The 24,709-nt window shown below is 37.1% G+C and overlaps 1 protein-coding gene and 1 pseudogene across 2 annotated transcripts in view; one reads left to right on the forward strand and one right to left on the reverse strand.

Annotated features, from left to right (window-relative positions):
• The window catches only part of TTC28 (tetratricopeptide repeat domain 28), a 655,746-nt gene that overhangs the window by 523,259 nt on the left and 107,778 nt on the right, over positions 1-24,709 (reverse strand). The window lies entirely within an intron of this gene.
• Positions 2,088-3,007, forward strand: LOC105725781 (ribosomal protein uL30-like; annotated as a pseudogene).

Raw genomic sequence — 24,709 nt, forward strand, 5'->3', positions numbered from 1 at the left:
TCTCAAAAATTAATAATTTAATTTTAAAAAGCACTGCTCCCCTTTGAAGGATGTAAAGAAACGAATTCATTTCCATAAAAACAGGAAAATAAGGGAAAAAAACAACCTGTCTTTCTATAGGAATCACATCACAAGTAACCAAACAGTTGGTGACACTGTTTTGTAGATGTTTTCCATCTAATAAATGTGGATGGGATGAAGTAATAAGAATATCTTCATTTTGCAAACTCAAATTAATTTTAGGATCTAGGCAATGGTCATCAATGGCAACTAACATCACAAAAAGTAAAAACAAGATATTAGTGCCTCATGATAGAAGTACAATACTTCTGAGACAGTGTTGCTCTCCCTCTGCCCCCCCACCCAAAATACTGCAATCATAATTCTGACAAATCATCTAATCTCACTATCAGTTTTTAGGAAATAGAAGAGACACATTAAACATATTAAATGGCACCATAAGGATGCAGTCAGCAAAGTCCAAACAGTGAAAAATCTCATAATTGATCCTGTTTCTTCAACAAGTAATTTTCGAAGGGAAAGAGAAAGAGAGAGAAAGATATAAAATTTAAGAGACAAAGCAACCAAAACAAGGATCTTAATTTAGATTCTGCATCAAACAAACACACTGTGGGGTGAGAATGAAGAAGCATTAATGAGACAATCAGGGAAATCTGAACACTGATTAAACTATCTGATAATACTAAGAAATTACTATTAATTATATTTAGGTGTGACAATGATGCAGTCGTATGGCCTTTGTTCTATAAAAATGCCTTTTTCCTTTAGAGATACATATTTATGAATTAAATAGTGATGTCTGGTATTGCTTCAAAATAATAGATAAAACAAAACTGGCCTTGAGTCAGTAATTGTACATGGGAACTGTTGTCTCTATACCTGTCTCTCTGTACTTCAAAACATGCTTGAGATTTTCATGACGAAAAGTTTAAAAAGTAGCTAGTATTTTCAAACTATATAGTATCTGCTCTCCCTATTGCAGCAGAAGATGCCAAAGATTTATCCTATGGAGAAGTTAAAAGAGAGGGTCTCTGATATAAAGAACCCAAGAGCAGTTAAGTGTAAGATAATCATGAAAATGGGAATTAATTGAAAGTTTACTTAATAAATGTTGAAAGTCTTTTACAACTTCCTTTTCCAACTCGACTTCACGAGCATTAGTAGTGAGAAGACTACCCTTTGGGCCAGAAATTGAAATAATCCTCGCTGAATAATCTGATGAACACAAGAGGAAAGATCTAAAGAGACTGACACCAGGAGTTCCTACTAACAGCCCAGCCATTCACTCTATGGTGAAGACACCAAGAAACAGTACCAGCATGTACTCCACTCTTAAATATTAGACAAAAATCAAGAATCATCTGACATTTGAGCTGTTACAATAATTAATTGGGAGGCCATCAATCTAAGATGGTTCCAGCATCCTGGGTTCCTATTTACACAAGCCAAAACTCAACTCAGTGTAAACTGTCATAGTCTAGGCCAATTAGAAACTGTCAACTAGTCCCTAACTAGGAACTTTTCCCTACTAAAGCTTAATCAATCTGAAACTGCCAACTACCCCTCACTAGGGACTTTCCACCACTTAAGCTTAACCAATCAGAAACTGCCAACTAATCCTTCACTTGAGACTTCCCACGAATCAATTATTTGCCTTGCTTCCTTGTTCACCCTAAAAAAGCCTTCCTCTCATGATCTTTTTGTGAAGGCCTTAACTGATTGCATTCTGGTTCTGCACAATTCACAAATCGTCAAACTCATGCTCAAACTCTAAAATTCTAATAAATCTCAGCTTATCTTTTAACAAAGCAATGCATCTGTTTATAAAAAACACAGGCTTAAAGGGAGGAAAGAAAAGGAGGAGGAAAGGGAAGGGAGAAGAGGAAAGGAAAAGAAACAAAAACAAACTGACTCAAGAAGAATAAAATTTCAAAACAATTACAATACCCTCAGAAAGATGAGAAAATATTGCATTGATGAAACAAGAACAGGATACTAGCAAAAAAAAGGAATAATCAGACAGCAAAAATTTTAGAAATAAAAAGATAGGAATAAAAAAACTAACCAGGAGCTGTTACACCGGAAAGATGGCGGAGCAAGAGCAAAGAAAAATCCCTTTGGTTCCAGAAAATCTCCTGAAAAAGAGGAAGGCTTATCAAGCCCTCAAAGCCACTCAGGCAAAGCAGGCACTTTTAGCAAAGAAGGAGCAGAGGAAAGGAAAAGGGCCCAGGTTTAAGCGATTGGAATCATTCCTACATGATTCCTGGCAGCAGACGCATGACAAGGTGCGTGTCAGACGACTAGAAGTGAAGCCTCGTGCCCTGGAATTGCCAGATAAACATTCTTTGGCCTTTGTCGTATGCAGAGAAAGGATTGATGGTGTGAGTTTACTGGTGTAGAGAACCATTGCAAGACTTCGCCTGAAGAAAATTTTTAGTGGTGTCTTTGTAAAAGTCACTCCCCAGAACCTAAAAATGCTGCGCATAGTGGAACCTTATGTGACCTGGGGATTTCCAAATCTGAAGTCTGTCCGGGAACTCATTTTGAAACATGGACAAGCCAGGGTCAAGAATAAGACCATCCCTCTGACAGACAACACTGTGCTGGAGGAGCACCTGGGGAAGTCTGGTGTCATTTGTTTGGAAGACCTCATTCATGAAATTGCCTTCCTGGGGAAGCATTTCCAGGAGATCTCATGGTTCTTGAGCCCTTTCCACCTCTCAGTGGCCCGTCATGCTACCAAAAATAGAGTGGGCTTCCTCAAGGAGATGGGCATACCTGGCTATCGGGGTGAACGCATCAATCAGCTCATCCGCCAGCTGAACTAGAACCAGGTGCCAAACTGCAATAAATTTTTATCAACAAAGTGGAAGCATGTGTTTTTGGGTTTGGAGAATTTGTATCAAGTATCTTCAGAGAAGATTATTTCCTGCTTTATCTTTCAAAACTGGAAAGGAGGGGTCAAAGAAAAGACAGTAGCTGGCCAGACGTGGTGGCTCATGCCTGTAATCCCAGTACTTTGGGAGGCTGAAGAGGGCGGATCACCTAAGGTCGGGAGTTTGAGACCAGCCTGACCAACATGGTGAAACCCTGACTCTACTGAAAATACAAAAATTAGCGGGGCATGGTGGCCCATACTTGTAATCCCAGCTACTCGGGAGGCTGAGGCAGAAGAATCGCTTGAACCTGGGAGGCAGAGGTTGCGGTGAGCCGAGATCACGCCATTGCACTCTAGCCTAGACAATGAGCAAAATTGTCTCAAAAGAAAAAAGAAAAGAAAAAAACAGTAGCTTATGTTCATGGCAAGCACCTCTCATCACAATCCAGTTCCAAGGAAAAATTCCAGCGTTTTCTACATTGGCTGCTGCCTCGTCTGAAATCAGCACATTCCGTGGAGGAAGGAGTCCTGCTTTGCTGCATCTCTTATCCTAGGGTTTAATGTTGGTAATTGAGTAACTCTAGCATTTGTACAAGGCTCCCTAAGACTCCTGCAGCAGTGGACAAGCCGAGGGACATAATTGAATCTGGTGATTCCTGGGGCCTTGTGAGAAAGACTTGAAATACACATAGGAGGAAAGGTATAAAAATAAATGTTTACTTGTCTCTGAAAAAAAAAAAAAAAAAAAAAACTAACCAGAAGATTTCTGGTTGGATATTAAAATTGAAGAAATGTTGCAGAAAACAGATTAAGTAACAAGAGAGGTGGAAAATGAGGGAAATACAGGAAAATTAGCTCCTGAGATTCAATATCTGAATAAAAATAGTTCAAAGAAATCAGAAAACAGATAAAACTGTGAAAATGAAATCATTAAAGAACTCATTCAAAGAAATTTTCCTAAATAAAACAACATGAGTTTTTAGATTGGAAATTGTCCATTAAGTAACCTGCACAAATGATGATAACAGAGCCTCCCTAGAGCATACTGTTACATTTCAGAATATTGGAGACAAAGAAGATTCTATAAGCTTACAGAACTAAGAAGGTTTTCATATAAAGGATCAAGATTTTAAATTGCATCAGAAACCTCAACAGCAAAAAGAGAACAGGACAATGGCTAAATAAGTTCCTCCAAAATTGAGAGGGGAAAATTATTCCCAACCTCGAGTACTACAACCATTCAAACTATTCATCTCTTGTTAGAGTAAAATAAAGACATTCTCAGACATACAAGGTTTTAAAGTTTTTCTTCTCATGCTCCCTTTCTCACAAAACTGCTGAAGAATATGTAACTCAAAAACAATAAAGAAAATATGGGATACAAAAAATACTGAATTAAATATAAGGGCATAAAAGGTATTCCTTGCCTGATGGAAAATGAAGATCTCAGGACAATAGTTGTGGAAATAATTCATTCAAATTGGAGCATATCAGAAGGCTCCAGCCCAGAGAGATTTCTTCAAGACAAAATTGTTCAAATGCCTCTTGTGTTTGAACATATTAATATAAGTTTAACACAACTGGGGAGATTTGGAAAATTTGATTCATAATATACTCCTCATCTCCAATTTTCTCTTCCTGTCATCTTTTAAATGCATACCAAACAGACTTTCACCCCACCACTCCACCAAATCTGATCCCGTCAAGGCCATTCATAAACTCCATACTGCTAAATCCAATAGTCGATCCTCAGTTCTCAAATTAACTTAATCCATTAGCAGCATCTTATAGGCTGATCATTCCCTCCTCAAAACATAGTTTCACTTGACTTCCAGGACACCAAGCTTTCCTGGTTTTCCTCCTACATCACTGATTGGTCTTTCTCAGTTTCTTCTGCTGAATCCTCATTTCCCCAGTCTCTTTCCATGTGAGTATTTCAGGTTTCAGTCCTTGGGCCCCTTTACCATTTATACTCCATTCATTTGCATCTATTCACTTTATATGACTCTATAAATGCCTATCTCTAGCCTTGTTATCTCCCTGAACTCCAGATTGCTATATCCAACCTCTTCCCTTAGGTGTCTAATAAATATCTTAAGCTTAACATGTCCAAAATGAAGCTCCAGATCTCTCTATCCTACAAAAAACATCTGCTCCCCTGGCAGTCTTTGCCATTTTAGTTAGCTAAAAGTCCATTCCTCCAATTGTTCATGCCAAAAACCTTGGAGTTGCCACTGACCCCTCTTTTGCTCTCACACACCATATCCAATCCATCAGAAAATCCTGTTGGTTCTACATTTAAAAATTTTTCCAATTAGTTAATATGGTAGCTAAAAATAAATTTGCCAGAACGTGACCACTTTTCGCCACTGCCACTGCTTATTACCACCCTTGTCCAAGTCATCATCATATCTTGTATAAGTTCTGTCTTAGCCTACCAACAGGCTCCTTATTCTGCCAGTGCCTTTTCCCATCTATTCTCCAAGCAGAAGCCAGAGAAATCCTTTTAAACCCTAAGTCAGATAAAGTCACTCCTCTGCTTAGAAGACTATAAAGACTTCTCATCTAGCTGCAAATGAAAGCCAACATAGTGACAATAGCCTTCTAAGGTCTTACCCATTCTAACCCTTGGTCCTCCTCCTCACTTGCTCCAGACACACTGCCTCTGTCTACTCAAGAACACAAGGCAGGATCCCACCTCAAGCCATTGCACTTATGAATCCCACTGATGAGAACACCCTTATCCCCAGATTATCTGCATGAATCTTTCACAGGCTTCAAGCCTTTACTTAAATATCATCTTCTTGATGAAGTCCTCCCTAATGACCCTATTTGAAATTATAACCTCATCCTACTTCCAATATTCCTTTTTCTTATTTCTTGCTTTATTACTCTCCACAGAACTTAACGACACCTAATATGTACTTTATTTATTTAGTTTACTGTACATCTCTCCCCCTTAGACTTTAGGAGAACAAGGAGAATTTTAATCTGCTTGTTCACAGCTATATCCCTAACACTGAAGTTCAACATACTTTTAATGAATGTATAAAAAGGTACATAGAAAACTAAATAAAAAATAAATTATTTCTTAACACCAGGGGGAAAATATGAGCAAGAAAGGAAAAGTAATGACTTACTACATAGCTGAGCTATGGAAAGCATTTACACAGTCATAATAAATACTGATTTATTTATTATTTGCTCAGTGGTTCTCAAACAGGGCTGCACATTAGAAGCAAATGAAAACTTTTTTAAAAAACATAGATACCCAGGGTCCTCCCCAAAACACACAAAGCAGAATCTGTGAGGTTGAGTCTTAGGTACCTAGATTTGTTCGCTCAAGTTTCCTAGTGATTCTAACGTACAGCCAGAACTGAGAAGCACTCATCTAACCAAAATTACAATAAAACTACAGTGCGAGGCTAGGGGATCAGAACTACGTAGGTAGGTGTTATAGACAAGAGGTATTACTTAAATTTTAAACTTCAGTAACTAAAAATCAATAGATAATTGCTAAAACTGAAAAATCAGTAACATTATAATTCAAATAGAACAAGCTACAAGAGTTGAAAAATGTTTGCTCCTGGGAGGAAGTAAGGATTAGGGCTGAGGATGGTAGCTTTTTAAAAGTCAAGTTGAATATTTTACTTTAGACTCCAAATTCATATAATTTTCAATTAATAAACTATAATTTTGATGGTAATGTTGAAGTTGGAACAATTAGCAAAAGAAGAGAAGAAAGAGTGGGTGCTGAGTAACATGTGGGAGGGCTACAGTCTACAAAGACACAAATTTCCAATAACAGAGTAGCCAAGATTTTCACAGAAGAATGATTAATGTTCCATCTTAAACTGGCTGTTGTCAACAAAATAGTATACAGACCTGAGCCTTTGGTTTAAAAAAAAAAAGAAAGGCAAAATAGGTGGGAAGTGGTGGTGGTAGCAAGAAATTTGTGGTAATTCTCCCCACACCAGGAGCCTATCTCCCTTTAATAAAACAAAGAACAAATCAACCACAATAAGGTTCAACCCTATGGAGGTAACAGTCTTAGAATCCTAGCTAGGAACCTTTTAGCAGCCATGAATATAACAAATGCAGTTCACTTTGTTTTCTTTGTCCTTACACAAGTGACAAAGTAGAAAAATTTAAATTATGAAATCTCAAATACAGCCTAAAATGTGTTCAAATATAAGTTGAGATAAACTATTTTAGAGTACTCCCTAAACAAGACATAAATAGGAACAAGGAGAGAATCTTCAAGGAAAAACCCATATGTTAATCCTTTGTTTCTACCATATTTTGATATAACCTAAATCCAGGTTTCACTTGAAATGATACTTAATGTTTACCCAAAGAGGCTTCCTTGGTTTCACAGTAAAATGATTAGATTATAAAAGTCCTATTTGTTCACAACTATTTTTTTATCTGAGAGAACATGAGCATATTAGAGCATCTAATCATGATTCTGGGGCCCAAAGAGCCCCCTGGGAAAGTCCCTACAATATTCCCGAGTAAGCATACACTTTGTAGGAGTTCACTCTTATTTATTTACCATACGGGCAGTTCCAGTTGTGAACTTCTATAAGAAATGTAGTTACTTTCTTTACTGGGCCAATATATTGACAATTTATTCATAACTAAATTTATTTACTGAGTACAGTAGCATTTCCAGAGGCTGAAGTGAGAGGATTGGTTGAGCCCAGGAATTTGAGACCAGTCTGGGCAAAACAGTAAGACCCCATTGCTACAAAAATCTTTTTAAAAAATTATCCAAGTGTAGTGCCACATGCCTGTGGTCCCAGCTACTAGGGAGGCTGAGGCTGGGGGATTGTTTGAGCCTGGGAAGTTGAAGCTGCAGTAAGCCGTGACTGCACCACTACACTCAGCCTGGGTAACAGAGATTGATCCCATCTCTAGAAAAATAAAATAAAATAATAAATGTATTCAATAAATGTTTTCTCTCTCACTTGCAAGATTACTGGTCAGGAATATGTGACTGTGAAAATAAACAAGAAATTTCAGAATGTTTCAATGGTTTCAAATATCTAAAAGAAAAAGCAAACTTTGGTACTTTAAGCATGAAAAAGTAAGAAGTATCAGAAAACTATGTAATTTTCACATCCTTCATTTAACAAGTCTATTGACTAAAGTTTGCTACCTTTCTCAGGGCATGTAGACAAGCTGACAGCCTGTTAGTCCCACCATACAATTACTATTTCTATTACAACAAGAAAATACCTTTTTCCCCCTAGGGAAAAAAATCCAGATTTTCACAATACAGTGAACTAATAGTCATTGTCATTAAATGAACATTTACTGAAGTATATCATATAGAGAGATTACTAGGGCCTAAAAATAAAATGAAACACAAATTTACTGCTTCTGTCTTGAAAAAATAGGGTGTGAATTAAAACAATGTGTGAAGATAGCATATATGAATTAAGACAGCATAGACTGCAGGTCTAAATTAGCTTATTGGGTAAACTATAAGCTAATACAACACTATAATTTTTTACCTTTTAGTATTTATTTGTAGAGTTGTTAAGACTGATACATAAAAAACTGTTCATATTTGTGGGGTACGCAGTGATGTTGCAATACATATAATGTAGTAATCAAACTGGGGTAATCAGCATACTCATCATCTCAAACATCTTTCATTTCTTTGTGAACAGTCACTATACTACTTCCAGCTATTTGAAATTATATAGATGACTATGTTAACTATAGTCATCTTACAGTGCTATAGAACACTAGAATTTGAATAACTTCATTGAAATATAATTCACACACCATAAATTCACCCTTTTATACAATTCAGAGATTTTAGTATATTCACAGAATTGTACATCTATCACCACAATCAATATTAGAATTTATCACCCCCAAAAGAAGCTCCACATCCATCAGCAGTCATTCACCATTTCCTCCTACCCCAAGCTCCTGAAAGCCACTAATCTATGTTCCATCTCTATAAATTTTCCAGTTGTGAACATCTCATATAAACTGAATTACACAATATGTGGTCTTTTGTGTCTAGCTTCTTTCACCTAGAATGCTGTGTTCAAGGTTCACCTATCTTATAGCAGGTATTAATCAAATACATTAATGTATTAAGATCATTTGTTTTAACCCTTATGCCCAGATGGCTTTATCCACTTTACTAACAAAACAGGAAGTGAAAAATTCAAAGATGATGTTGAGTATATAATATTTCAAAAATATTTTTCTTATACAAGGATCCATAATTACAATGAGAAAATTATTACAAAATAGAAACAGTAAAACCAGTCTAATCTAGGTGTACTTTATCCTTAATATTCAGATTAGTTTAATCCTTTGAATAATATTCAATCTTGCTAGGACATAGCTAATTACATTAAAGGTCACAATATGCAGAAACTTTAACATTTATAATAGACAATCCACTATCACAGCAATCCCATAATTTTCATTAGCAGTAATGATTTCTATTTATTAGCAGTAACAATCTTCTGCATGATTCCTGATAATCTGAGTTTCATAAAGCTGTACAAAAAATAAAGATTTGGTCAGTAATTTCACAAAATGAGGCAAGAGGAAGTGAAACCAGAAATGTATTAATCACTTGAGACACTGCATTCTTCAGTTATAATAAAAAAGATACTGACTTCTCTATTATATTCACCCTTAATTTGCTTGCAAACTTGCAAAACATTGTGTGAAGATCATTGAAACAGGACATCTAATTTGATAAAACATCAGAGTCCAGAAGGATATTTCTTAATAGCATGAAGCTTGAACATCCTGAACAATATTCTTCAGTTTTTCTTTCTAGAGCTTGAGCAAAAACTGATATAGAGCACCTACTATATGCCAAGCACTGCATTATGTGCTAGGTGTACAAAAAAAAGCAACAAAATGATTACTGTTCTCAAAGAATTCACAATCTAGTGGATGCAGTAAATATAGTCATCAGGAAAACTAACATTTACTGAGCACCTATCATGAGACTGGCACTATATTAAAAGCTTTAGATTAATTCAACCCAGGCTCTCTGATTCTGGAGTCTGTTATTAATCATATAAAGATGTGATGTGTAAGGTGTTACAGGCAAAGGAAAGCAAATGAGTGTAAAAGTAGAAAATGGTATGGTGTGAAGGGAACTGTGATGAGTTTGGTATAGTGAAAAAAGAATTTAGAGGTAAAAAGAAGCAAGAACTGGGACTAAAAGTTTAGCAGAGGTCAAATCATAAAGGTTCTGGAATGTCATTCCAATGAAAAATTAAAGAAGATCTAACTAAAGAGAACTTGAAATGTTCCCAACACATAGAAATGATAAATACTCAAGGTGATACATATCCCAAATACCCTGACTTATTCATTACACATTCTAGGTATGTAACAAAAAATCATATGTACCCAATAAGTATGTAAAATATTATCTATCAATAAAATTTTTTAAAAAATAAACACCTGAGTAGTTCTTTTTCAAGTAAAATTAAAACGTTCATATTTTCATGATAATGCAAGTCAACAGGACAAGAGTCTTTTTTCATTATGCCATTGTTTGCTTTTTTAACATCATTATCCAATGTTTGAAAATATATTTTTAAAAACTCATGACTGCCTATTCATTTTTTATACCTAATTCTCTTTTGATGCAAAGAATTTTTTTAAATACCATTAAGTTTGAGGCTTTAAAGTGTGTTCAGCTGTTTTAAGCTGAAAAGTTGATACTAAAAGTGTTCTCTCCTTTCCATAAAAGCATATGTTTTTTCCATCCTATCTTTATAAGACTTACATGGTTAATACATGACTTTCATACATATTGCCCAAATGAAACAGAATAAAATTACTATTTTTGGTGATGGTCTATAAAGCCTTGGAAATCCTTCTGATATCTGTTAAGAGATAACAGCTATTTCTACAATAAAGCACCAATATCTGCTTCGTATATCTTAATCCCCATTATACCTGCACCTGAGAGGCTTGAAGCTTGGAAAATGTTCATCAACTGATTTAAATATCACTAGATATCACTGGCTGGGTAGCAACACAGTAGGAATCATGCAGGATCCTTTATGAAGAAATTATAAAAGAAAATGTAGAAGCAGCATCCTAAAGTCCTTCTAAAGAGCTTTCCACAAGATTCTGACAATAAGGCTGTCACCGCAGAAATCCTGGGTAGAGATTCCCCAATTTTCACAAAAGTGAGAGGAAAGGCCTTAAATCCTTAAACCAAAGATTAAAAAGAAGCATATCCTAGTTTAGGCTACGTATCTTATTAATAAAAATTCATCTTCAAATGCCATACTACCCACAAGAGTCCACAACAAGCTTTGGCCTTTTTTGGACACTACCTGACAGATTTTTTCTAATTTAGGTTGAAGGTTTATATTCTTTCATACTGCATCACATAATAATGCCTCACAGATAGTAGCCACTAAACAATTTATTGATTTTTTCCTACTAAAAAGAATGAAATTTGGCCCCTGACTACCTCACCAGATATCCTTATTACTCATTCTTTGTGTTCCAAACACACCTGCCTAATTTCAGTTTCTAAACCTAACAATGGTCCTTTCTCCTCAAGCTGCATACACTACTCCCTCCACCTGGAACACTTCCCGCGCCTCCTCTACTTTCTTCAGAACTTAGATGAAATATTTCCTCAGAGAACCTCCACACTAGGGCATGTCCTCCTGTCACATGCTCTCATATCCAATTGTACTCCTTTGCACCACTTACCATACTGTAATTAAATAATTATGTGATTGATTAGTTTAATATCTGGCTCTCTCTCAGGATGTACATACCACGAGTTTTCATATCCTTATCCCCAGTGCCTTTCACAAACAGACTAAAGATGAATATTTGTTGAATAAATGAACAAGTTTGAAAACTAGCTTTACAACTTACTAGGTAAATTTGAAAAAGTCACTTAATATCATTAGGCTTCAGTTCCTGTAGCTATGAAAAGAGAATAATAAAAATGCTACCTCACAGCGTTGTTGGGATTTATGGTGAATGCTAAACTTTAAAATACTACATAAAAATATTGATATATTATTATTCTCAGCAAGGATATTTCACATTTAATATTGTCTTTAGCCAATCTTAATAGTATTAGCTAAGAACTTTAAAGCTTATTACAGATTATCAAGATGCTGATAAATAATGGAAGTATCTGACAAAAATTAATAAGTAGTCATTAGTTCCAGTCAGTAGCAGCCTATCACAGATTCCAAGCACTGATCTAGGAATTGTCAGTTTAATAATAATTGTCCATCTCACAAGAAAGCCTGTCAGGTCTACTGCAATTCATGCTTCAGAAAGAAGTATGTCCTATGGAGTTGGCCTCATGAACAAATACACCAGTTAAAGAATGGATCGATAGTGAAAGATGACCTTCTCCAATTCACTCACAATTATGCATGAGTCAATAGACTAATGTAAATCAATAATTTGTTATATTTGCTACATTTACAGACTTTGATCTTTAATATAAACCTGGAAATAAAACAACACACATATCTTTTCCTTTGTTCTACAGTAATCTGATCATAAATATGGTAAAGAAAAAAAACCATTTTCTCTCTCATCTGTGTAATAAACATAAATCAAATTGTTCAGTAACCTCTTTCAGGTATATCTTTCTAGTAACTGTCTTCATAAGGATATTTAAAAACAAGTAAAAGCAAGATATATAACAGGTAATTATTAATGACAAGTAATTTTATTCCCTGAGTTATAGTTTTCCTAGGTATTCCTATACCAGCCTATATATATGTATGTACATGTGTGTAGGCATATATACACATATATACACATTCATCTCATATACACACATATACACATACATGTGTATCCATACACACATATACACATACATGTGTATCCATACACACACACCTAGATATATATAAAATTCCACACTTCCTCTATTGTATAATTATGTAGTGTTTACCTGTAAACTCTCCTAGAAAGACAGCTCTTCGGAGCACAGTCAATGTGTTCTAAATCTGTAACCTTAGCACCTAGTCCAGCATTTCAACATAATGGCATTTAGTGAGTGCTTGCTAAATAAACTGCACAGTCCTTTGCCAATGTAACGTTTTTCTGATGCCCAACTCATACTACACAACAGTCAACTTTTGAGATTGTCCAGTCCCAGCTCTGAAGAAGATATGGTCTCAATAAAAAACACTTTCTTGATATAATGTCAGTTATTTGCTTCAAAAAAAATCCAGTGGGAGTGGGTACAGAGATTTAGAGGTGAAATAAGACTATGAGCTATAATTTAAACCATTTTTGATATAGGTTCATTATACAATTCTCTCTACTTTTATATGTTTGAAAGTTTTTATAAGTATTTTTTAACTGGGAAAAAGTTTTAAAAGTTTAAAACTTTAGAAAGTTCTCTTGCAAGATGGCCGATTAGAAGCAGCTGCAGTCTGCAGGCATGACAAAAGGTATGAAAGCAGCAAGTGAATTCAGCACCTTCACTGTGAATTCAGTTTTCACTGTGGGCTTGTCTAGGCAACAACTCGACCCAAAGAGAATGACAAAAAGCAGAGTAGGGTGACAGCCCACCCAGAAGTGGCACAGAGCCAAAGGAACCCCCACCCCCAGCCAAAGGAAGCAGTGAGGCAATCACACTTCTCCCATGGATCTTTGCAACCCGCAGATCAGGAGATCCCCTCATGAGCCCAGGACACCAGGGCCTTGGGTCTGATACACAGAGCTATGTGAAGTATCAGCAGAACAGCTGCTCAGGCACACATGGAGACCCAAGAGTTTTACATACTCCAGCCCCAGAATCCCTGGCAAGGCAGAAGATCCATCCTTACATACCCCTAGGAATGGGGCTAAATCTAGGGAGCCAAGCAGTGTCACCCTATAGGCCCCACTTCCACAGTACCTCACAAGTTAAGACTCACTGGCTTGGAATTCCAGTCACCCAATGGCAACAGGTTGGAGTCGGCCTGAGTTGGAACTGAGTTCCCGGGGAAAAGAGGTGGCCACCATCTCTGTGGTTCAGTAGATTCAGCTGTTCCAGCCGGCTGGCTTTGGAGAATACAAACAGTCCAGACAAGGAAGGGTCTCCCACAGTGCAGCACAGCTGCCTTGCCAGATTGTGGCCACACTGCTTCCTTAAGCAGGACCTCAATCCATTCTTCCTCACTGGGTGGGACCTCCCTGAGAGGGCTTCAGCCATTCCAGCCACGGTTCTAAAGACAGAGCTCTCTAATCACTCCCCGGGACAGAACTCCTGTGGGGAGACCATCTCTGCAGTTCAGTAGACTCAGCTGTTCGAGCCTGCCAGCTTTGGAGAACACAAATGGTCTGGATGAGTAAGAGTCCCCCACAATGCAGCACAGCTGCCTTGTCAGTTCATTGCCAGACTGCTTCCTTAATTGGGACCCTGATCCATTCCTCCTCAGGAGCAGGACCTCCCTGCAGGGGTTTTAGTCAGTCCAGCAAGGGTTCTACAGACAGTGCAGTGATCTCTCCCTGGAAGAGAGATGTCAGGGGGAGGGGTGGCTGCCATTCAGTGGTTCAGTAGACTCAGCTGTTCCAGCCTGCCAGCTTTGGAGAACACAAACGTCTGGATGAGTAAGAGTCCCCCACAATGCAGCACAGCTGCCTTGTCAGTTCGTTGCCAGACTGTTTCTTTAATTGGGACCCTGATCGATTCCTCCTCAGGAGCAGGACCTCCCTGGAGGGGTTTTAGTCACTCCAGCAAGGGTTCTACAGACAGTGCAGTGATCTCTCCCTGGGAGAAAGATGCCAGGGGAAGGGGTGGCTGCCATCTCAGTGGTTCAGTAGACTCAGCTGTTCCAGCCTACTAGCTTTGGAGAACACAGTCTGGACAAGAAAAGGTTCCCCCCAATGCTGCATACCTGCTCTACCCACCCCCCCCAAAAAAAAAGTAGCCAAACTACTTCTTTAAGCAGTTCCCTGATCCCATTCCTCCTGGCTAGGTGAGACCTCTCAACAGGGATCTCCAGCCACCTACTATAGGCATGTTCAGGCCAGCAACAGATCAGTAATCCCCTGGGACAGAGCATCCAGAAGGAGGAGCAGACTGCTATCTTTGCTGTTTTGCGGCCTTCACTGGTGATACCACCAGTCATGGGAAAAGCCCAGGCAACTAGGGTCTAGAGCAGACCCCCAGCAAACTGCAGCAGCCCTACAGAAGAGTGATCTGTTAAAAGAAAACAACAACAACATCAACAAAACAGACCCCACAAAAAACCCATTCAAAGGTCAGTAACCTCAAAGATTGAAAGTAGATAAACCCACAAAGACGAGAAAGAATCAACACAAAAATACTGAAAACTCAAAAAGCCAGAGTGCCTCTTCTCCTCAAATGACCCCAACACCTCTCCAGCAAGGGCACAGAACTGGGGTGAGGCTCAGATGGCTGAACTGACAGAAGTAGGCTTCAGAAGGTGGGTAATAACAAACTTTGCTGAGCTAAGGAGCACATTGTAACCCAATGCAAAGAAGCTAAGAATCATCATAAAATACATGAGCTGATAGCCAGAATAGCCAGTTTAGAGAGGAACATAACTGACCTGATGGAACAGAAAAACATAACATGAGAACTTCACAATGCCATCACAAGTAACAACAGTAGAATAGACCAAGCCAAGGAAAGAATCTCAGAGCTTGAAGACTATCTTTCTGAAATAAGACAGGCAGAAAACACTAGAAAAAAAAGAATGAAAAGGAATGAACAAAACCTTCAAGAAATATGGTATTATGTAAAGAGATCGAACCTATGACTGACTGGGGTACCCAAAAGAGACAGGGAGAATGGAATAAAGTTGGAAAACATACTTCAAAATATCATCCAGGAGAATTTCCCTAACCTAACAAGACAGGCCAACATTCAAATTCAGGAAATGCAAGAACCCAGTAAGATACTCCACAAGAAGACCAACCCGATGACAAATAATCAACAGATTCTCCCTGGTCAAAATGAAAGAAAAAATATTAAGGGCAGCCAAAGAGAAAAGCCAGGTCATCTACAAAGGGCAGCCTATCAGACTAATAGCGAACCTCTTAGCATAAACCCTACAAGCCAGTAGAGAGTGGGGGCCAATATTCAACATTCTTAAAGAAAAGAATTTCCAACTCAAAATGTCATACCTGGCCAAACTAAGTTTCACAAGTGAAGGAGAAATAAGATCCTTTACAGACAAGCAAATGCTGAGGGAATTCATCATCACCAGGGACTTGCAAGAGCTCCTAAAGGAAGCACTAAATATGGAAAGGAAAAACCATTACCAGCCACTACAAAAACAAACTGAAGTACACAGACCAGTGACACTATGAAGCAACCACATAAACAAGTCTGCAAAATAACCAGCTAGCATCATGATGCCAGGATCAAACTCACAAATAACAATACTAAACTTAAATATAAATGGCCTAAATGCACCAATTAAAAGACACAGATAGCAAGCTAGACAAAGAGCCAACACCCATCAGTACGTTGTCTTCAAGAGACACATCTCACATGCAAAGACACACATAAGCTCAAAATAAAGGGATGGAGGAAAATTTACCAAGCAAAAGGAAAACAGAAAAAAGCAGGGGTCTCAATCCTAGCTTCTGACAAAACACACTTATGTATTTTCTTTCTTTCTTTTTTTCTTTCTTTTCTTTTCATTTCATTTCATTTTATTTTATTGAGATGGAATTTCTTGTTGCCCATGATGGAGTGCAATGGCGCATTTCAGCTCACTGCAACTTCTGCCTCCCGGGTTCAAGAAATCCCCCTGCCTCAGCCTCCCTAGTAGCTAGGTTTACAGGCACCTGGCACCATGCCTGGCTGATTTTTTATATTTTTAGTAGAGATGAGGTTTCACCATGTTGACCAGGATGGTCTTGAACACCTGACCTCAGGTGATCCACCCATCTCAGCCTCCGAAAGTGCTAGGATTACAGGCATGAGCATCGCACTTAACCCACAAAACACACTTTAAACCAACAAAGATCAAAAAAGACAAAGAAGGGCATTACATAATGGTCAAGGGTTCAATTCAACAAGAAGAGCTAACTATCCTAAATATATGCATACACTAATACAGGAGTAGCCAGATTCATAAAGCAAGTTCTTAGAGACTTACAAAGACACTTAGACTTTAGACTCCCACACAAAAATAGTGGGAGACTTTAACACCCCACTGACAACATTAGACAGATCATCAAGACAGAAAATTAACAAAAATATTCAGGACCTGAACTCAGTTCTGGATCAAGTGGACCTGAGAGACAGCTATAGAACTCTCTACCTAGGCAAGGTGCAGTGACTCATGCCTATAATCCCAGCACTTTGGGAGGCCAGGTTTGTGGATCACTTAAAGCCAGGAGTTCAAGACCCACCTGGTCAACATGGCGAAACCCTATCACTACTAAAAATACAAAAATTAGCTGAACACAGTGGCATGTGCCTATAATCCCAGCTACTAGGGAAGCTGAAGCAGAAGAATCACTTGAACCCAGGAGACAGAGGTTGCAGTGAGCTGAGATTGCATCACTGCACTCTAGCCTGGGTAATGGATGAGATTCTGTCTCAAAAAATTAAAAAATAAAAACCTCTCTACCCCAAAACAACAATTTACATTCTTCTCATTGCCACATGGCACTTACTCTAAAATTAATCACATAATTAGATTTAAAACACTCTTCAGCAAATGCAAAAGCAGAGAAATCATAACAGTATCTCAGACCACAGTGCAATCAAATCAGAACTCAAGACTAAGAAATTCACTCAAAACCATACAATTACACAGAAATTGAACAATCTGCTCCTGAATGACTCTTGGATAATTAACGAAATCAAGGAAGAAATCAAGAAGTTCTTTCAAACTACTGAGAACAAAGAGACAATATACTAGAATCTCTGGGATGCAGCTAAAGCAGTGCTAAGAGGGAAATGTATAGCATTGAATGACCAAATCAAAAAGCTGAAAGATCTCAAGTTAACAACTTAATATCTCAACTAAAACAACTAGAGAACCAAGAGGAAACAAACCTCAAAGCTAGCAGAGGACAAGAAATAACTAAGATCAGAGTGGAATTGAAGGAGACAGAGACACGAAAAGTCCTTCAAAAAACAATGAATTCAGAAGCTGGTTTTTTTAAATAATAGAATAGATGACTGAAAGCAGATTAATAAGAAAAGAGAGAATAATCAAACACATTCAAAAATGATAACAGGGATATCACCACTGACCCCTCAGAAATACAAACAACCATCACAGAATGCCATAAACATTTCTATCCACATAAACTAGAAAATCTATTGGAAGAAATGGATAAATTCATGGACACATACACTCTCTCAAGACTGAACCAGTAAGAAATTGGATCCCTGAATAGACAAATAACAAGTTCTGAAATTGAGGCAGTAATAAATAGCCTACCAACCAAAAAAAAAAAAAAAAAAAAGCCCATGACCAGATGGATCCACAGCTGAATTCTACCAGAGGTAAAAGAAGACCTGGTGCCATTTCCACTGAAACTATTCAAAAAAATTAAAAAGGAGGGACTCTTCCCTAACTCATTCTATGAGGCCAGCATCATCCTGATACCAAAACCTGGCAGAGATACAACAAAAAAAGAAAACTTCAAGCCAATATCCTTAATGAACATCAAGGATATTGATCCTCAATAAAATATTGGCAAACCGAATCCAGTAGCACATCAAAAAGCTTATCCACCACTATTGAGTTGGCTTCATCCCTGGGATGCAAGGTTGGTTCAAATATGCAAATCAGTAAATGTGATTCATCACAAAAACACAACTGAAGACAAAACCCATGTGATTATCTCAATAGATGTAGAAAAAGCCTTTGATAAAATTCAACATTCCTTCATGTTAAAAACTCTCACCCTTCATGTTAAAAACTCTCAATAAACTAGGTACTGAAGGAACATACCTGAAAATAATAACAGCCATCTATGACAAATTTATACCCACAGCCAATATTATACTGAATGGGCAAAGGCTGGAAGCATTCCCCTAGAAAACCAGCACAAGACAAGAATGCCCTCTCTCACCATTCCTATTCAACATAGTATTGGAAGTTCTGGCCAGGGCAATCAGACAAGAGAAAGAAATAAAGCATATTCAAATAAGAAGAGAAGAGGTTAAGTTATCTTTGTTTGCAGATGACATGATCCTAAATCTAAAAAACCCCATCACCTCAGCCCAAAAGCTTCTTACACTGATAAGCAACTTCAGCAAAGTCTCATGGTACAAAATCAATGTGCAAAAATCGCTAGCGTTCCTATACACCAACAACAGGCAAGCAGAGAGCCAAATCATGAATTAACTACCATTCAAAATTGCTAAAAAAAAAAAAAAAAAAAAAATATATATATATATATATATATATGAATACAGCTAAGAAGAGAGGCAAAGGACCTCTTCAGAAAGAACTACAAACCACTGCTCAAAGAAATCATAGAGGACACAAACAAATGGAAAAATATTTCATGCTCATGCACAGGAAGACTCAATACTCATGAAAATGGCCATGCTACCCAAAGTAATTTATAGATTCAATGTTACTTCTATCAAACTACCACTGACATTCTTCACAGAATTAGGAAAAACTATTTTAAAATTCATATGGAACCAAAGAAAGAGCCCAAAGAGCCCAAAGAGCCAAAACGATCCTAAAAAAAAAGCAAAGCTGCAGGTATCATGCTACCCAACTTCAAATACACTATAAGGCTACAGTAACCAAAACAGCATGGTACTGGTACAAAAACGGACACATAGACCGATGGAACAAAATACAAAACTCATAAATAAGCCTGCACATCAAAAACCATCTGATCTTCGACAAACCTGACAAAAACAAGCAATGAGGAAAGGACTCCCTATTTAATAAATGGTGCTGGGAGAACTGGCTAGCCATATGCAGAAAATTAAAACTGGACCCCTTCCTTACGCATATACAAAAATCATCTCAACACAGATTAAAGACTTAAATGTAAAACACAAAACTATATTTGCCAGGCGCAGTCGCTCACGCCTGTAATTCCAGCACTTTGGGAGGCTGAAGTGAGTGGATCACTTAAAGTGAGGAGTTCAAGACCAGCCTGGCCAACATGGTGAAACCCCATCTCTACTAAAAATACAAAAATTAGCTGGGTGTGGGTGGTGCACACCTGTAACCCTAGCTACTTGGGAGACTGAGGCATGAGAATTGCTTGAACCCGGGAGACAGAAGCTGCAGCGAACTGAGATCACACCACTGCACTCCAGCCTGGGTGACAGAGCAAGACTCTGTCTCTGGAAAAAAAGAAAAAACAATCCAAAACTACAAAAACCCTAGAAGAAAATCTAGGCAATACCATAATTCAATACATAGGTACCGGCAAAGATTTTATGACAAAAACACCAAAAGCAATTGCAAGTTTAATTAATTAGCTAAGTAATTAAACTAAAGAGCTTCTGCACAGCAAAAGGAACTATCATCAGAGTGAACAGAAAACCTACAGAATGGAAGAAAATTTTTGCAATCTATCCACCTGACAAAGTTTCCAGAGTCTACAAGGAACTTAAATTGTAAGAAAAAAACAACCCCATTAAAAAGTGGCAAAGGACATGAACAGGCACTTCTGAAAAGAAGACAGAAATGAAGCCGACAAACATATGAAAAAAAAGTTGAACAGCACTGATCATTAGAGACATGCAAAGCATAACCACAATGAGATACCATCTCACACCAGTCAGAATAGCTAGTATTAAAAAGTCAAAAAACAGCAGAGAAAACAGAACACTTTTACACTGTTGGTAGAGTGTAAATTAGTCCAACCATTGTGGAAGACAGTGTGGCAATTCCTCAAAGGCCTAGAGGTAGAAATACCATTTGACTCATCAATTTCATTACTGGGTATATACCCAAAGGAATATAAATCATTCTATTATAAAGATACATACATGCATATGTTCACTGCAGCACTATTCACAATAGCAAAGAAAAGGAATCAACCTATATGCCCATCAATGATAGACTGGATAAAGAAAATGTGGTACATGTACACCATGGAATACTATGCAGCCAGAAAAAGGAACAAAATCATGTCCTTTGCAGGACACAGATGGAGTTGGAAACCATTATCCTCAGCAAACTAACACAGGGACAGAAAACCAAATACTGCATGTCTTACTTGTAAGTGGAAGCTGAACTATGAGAATATATAGACATATCGTGGGGAACAACACACACTGGGGCCTGTCAAGGTTCGGGGAGAGCATCAGGAAGAAAAGCTAATGAATGCTGGACTTAATCACCTAGGCTTAATACCTAGGTGATGGGGTGATCTGTGCAGCAAACCACCATGGTACATGTACACCTATGTAACAAACCTGCACATCGTGCATATGTACCCCTGAACTTAAAAGTTGAAGGAAGAAAAAAAAGTTCTCTTTTGAATATTTTAACCTTTTTTTTTTTTTTTTTTTTTTTGAGACAATCTTGCTCTGTTGCTCAAGCTGGAGTACACTGGTGCAGCCATAGCTCACTGTAAACTCAAAAATTCCTAGATCACGTGATCCTCTCACCTCAGGCTTCCAATGCGCTTGGATTACAGAAGCATGAGCCACCACACCCAGTCTGGACATTTTTTCTTTAATACTCGTGCTGTAAGAAGTGCTTATTAACCAGCTCATACTTTGAATTTTAAAGCACAGTCCGGAAGTTATTGGTTCTTGCTTTATACCTATAGGAGTCATGCCCAAATACAGAATGAAAACAGCCAATGATAAAGTTAATGTGTCATAGTGATAGCTTCAGCTACCTCACTATTTAGTTCTAACCCACTGCATCCTTGGTTAAAATTTTAGGAGCTGAAATGTAAGGTGTATATTGACTTTTTCTAATCTAAAAAGCAGCATTTCCTTTATATTCCTTAGGGCCAGGCTCAATGGCTCACGCCAGCAGTAATACCAGCACTTGGGAGGCTGAGGCAGAAGAATCACTTGAGCCCAGGAATTCGAGGCTCCATAAGCTATGATGGCACCACTGTACTCCAGCCTGGGGAACAGAATGAGACCCTGTCTCTAAATTTTAAAAAATTTAGTTTAAAACTTCATTCCCCATTAAAAAGGAGATTTCTAAAAACATTTTTTTTATATATTATATTTAGAGTGGGGCCTCTAAAAACATTTTAATAACAGGAATTCCTAAGTAAAACCAGTTGAGAAAGTGTTACAGAGTGTTTCCAAATTTTGTAAAAATAAAAATATACATATATCTATACAGACATATATATTTCTTATATGTATATATGTGTATATGGATATTAGAAATCTAAAATGAAAGATGTCAAAATATTAACAGAATTGCTATAACAATGTATTTTATTATTTATATTTATATTGTCCCATTATAAAGGGCAAATACTGCTTTTATTTTTTTAAATATTACTTTAAAATCATACTGTTAGGCAGTCTTTGTACAAAATACAAGATTAAGATTTAAGATAGCATATATTCAAGCTTAAGAAAATGACATTTGACTTTTACTAAGGACACTGATTTACTAATAAAAATTTAAGGGTAAAATAACTGGCTACTTCACATTTTTATATCTCCATGTATTCTTCTACTCTATCTTATAGGTCATAAATTTCTAATAGGAATCAACTGCTTTATTTATTTGACATATCCATTAGTGTAGCATTAGAGCATAATGTCTTTAATAGTAATGAGAATAATTAAAACACAACAATTATACTCTTTCTGATATATTAGTAAAAGTTACAATGATTAGCAGTACGAATCTCTGATAAAACCCAACTCTACTGGGAAAAAGAACAATTTGGCAAGTTAGCTAAATCAATTAATCATTTCCATCTGCTGCAAACCATGCACACTAAAATATTCTCCCAGCTTTACTTTAATGGAGAAAATGGAACTTTCATTTGGTGTTCATATCATATCAAGAAAGAATATGCTGAATAAGGCCTTCTGAATAGAGTACTTTTGAGAGCCAACAAAAGGCCGGAAGCTGGAGAATTGAGAAGAGAAAACCTTACACGGAGTGTTCATTCTTGGCAGCTACTGGTGATCTGATCAGGCTCAGGACAGAATATTCTTGTTTTACTTCTCTCTATTTTCATAAAAATGATTTTTCCATTCCAACACTTACATATGCCTGTGCACAGCAGTGAGAACAGCATTCATTGACTCTCAATACATATGGTACGCATTCAATGACATCACTTACCACTACATTTGCCAAGCTGAACCTCTCCTATAGACCACCAAAATACTGTTTCACAGTCTCTGTGGGGCTAAGAGAGTAGTTCCAAAGTAATAGGTCAGTCTTGAAGAACAGAGAGGCAATTAATGTTTCATCCCATATATACCATACCCTCCCTATCCCCTAATAAATAAAAATCTTTGCAATCCTGTAATGTATTCGGCTTTTATTAACCCTTTCACTGTTGTTTTGAATAGTGAATTGAATACACACTTGATGGCTCTTGTTGCTACAGTACTCTGGCAGGTGCTGTTTACTTCTTTTTATAGAAGAGATTACAGAGTGAATTTTTATTATGAAGATGTATGAAAATTACTATGCAAGTTGTAAATAATAATTCATGTAACTAATATTTTAAATTAATGATTATGAAATTAAAAAGCAATTTTTCTCTTAAGGAAAAGCTTTCAGTCATGTTCTGTTTTTTCTAATTTAAGGTTAAACATTCAATTTAAAATATTTGAAGATTACTATATAGTGGATTCTATGATCTTTCCAAATAGATAAAAACCTTCATAATTATTTTCAAAGAGGTTTAAAAGCTCTCCTTAGTTATTTATTAAACCAGTGAAAAATCGGAAGAAAAAGCAAGATTACTCACATCAAATTATTTTTTTTCCATTGGTCTATAATACAAAACCACATGTGGGCATATAGGAAAACCAAAATTAAAAGATATTGCAGAATGGGCTCTGGTGGGGTCTTGCTTCACAGCATGCTGTTTACTAAAGTAGTTTAGCAAATAGCAGAGCTCTCAAGCACAAACTATTCAGAGTTTTAAGGTAAATGTCAAGAAATCTAATCTTTGGGCAATGCAACAGAGTAGAGCACTCACTTTGAAGAGCCTCAGCATCACTTCATTTAGCCTTTCTTACATGAGGGTGTGATATCAGCTAGCCACTATACATGGTATATGCAGTGGGGTCTGAAATTTTTTAATTACAAAATAAGTCAGGTATCACATAACAAACTTAATACATCTTTTTATAAAAATGGATAGTAACAATTGCCATTTACAAAACATTATGTTAAGTACCATAAATATATAAAATTTTCAAAAAATTTCAGTGAATTTGGCCAGGTGTGGTAGCTCACGCCTGTAATACCAGTACTTTGGGAGGCTGAGGTAGGCAGATCACCTGAGGTCAGGAGTTTGAGACCAGCCTGGGCAACATGGTGAAACCTTGTCTTACTAAAAAATACAAAAATTAGCCGGGTGTCGTGGTGTGTGCCTGTAATCCCAACTACTCAGGAGGCTGAGGCAGGAAAATCACTTGAACCTAGGAGGTGGAAGTTGCAGTGAACCGAGATCACGCCATTGCACTCCAGCCTGGGTGACAAGAGTAAAACTCGTCTCAAAAAAAAAAAAAAATTCAGTGAATTCATGTGATTTGGAAAAGGAATGATTTTGTTATCCATGTTTTAACATAAATAGTAAAATAATATAATGCCATGAATTTTCTGAGGCATGAGATTATCTACTAGACGTTATGATGCTTCTTAAGAATAATTTAAGTATTTCAAAAAC

Source organism: Aotus nancymaae, unplaced genomic scaffold (genome assembly GCF_030222135.1).
Source record: "Aotus nancymaae isolate 86718 unplaced genomic scaffold, 86718_ANA_hifiasm-v0.15.2.pri h1tg000076l, whole genome shotgun sequence".
Classification (NCBI taxonomy): Eukaryota; Metazoa; Chordata; class Mammalia; order Primates; family Aotidae; genus Aotus; species Aotus nancymaae.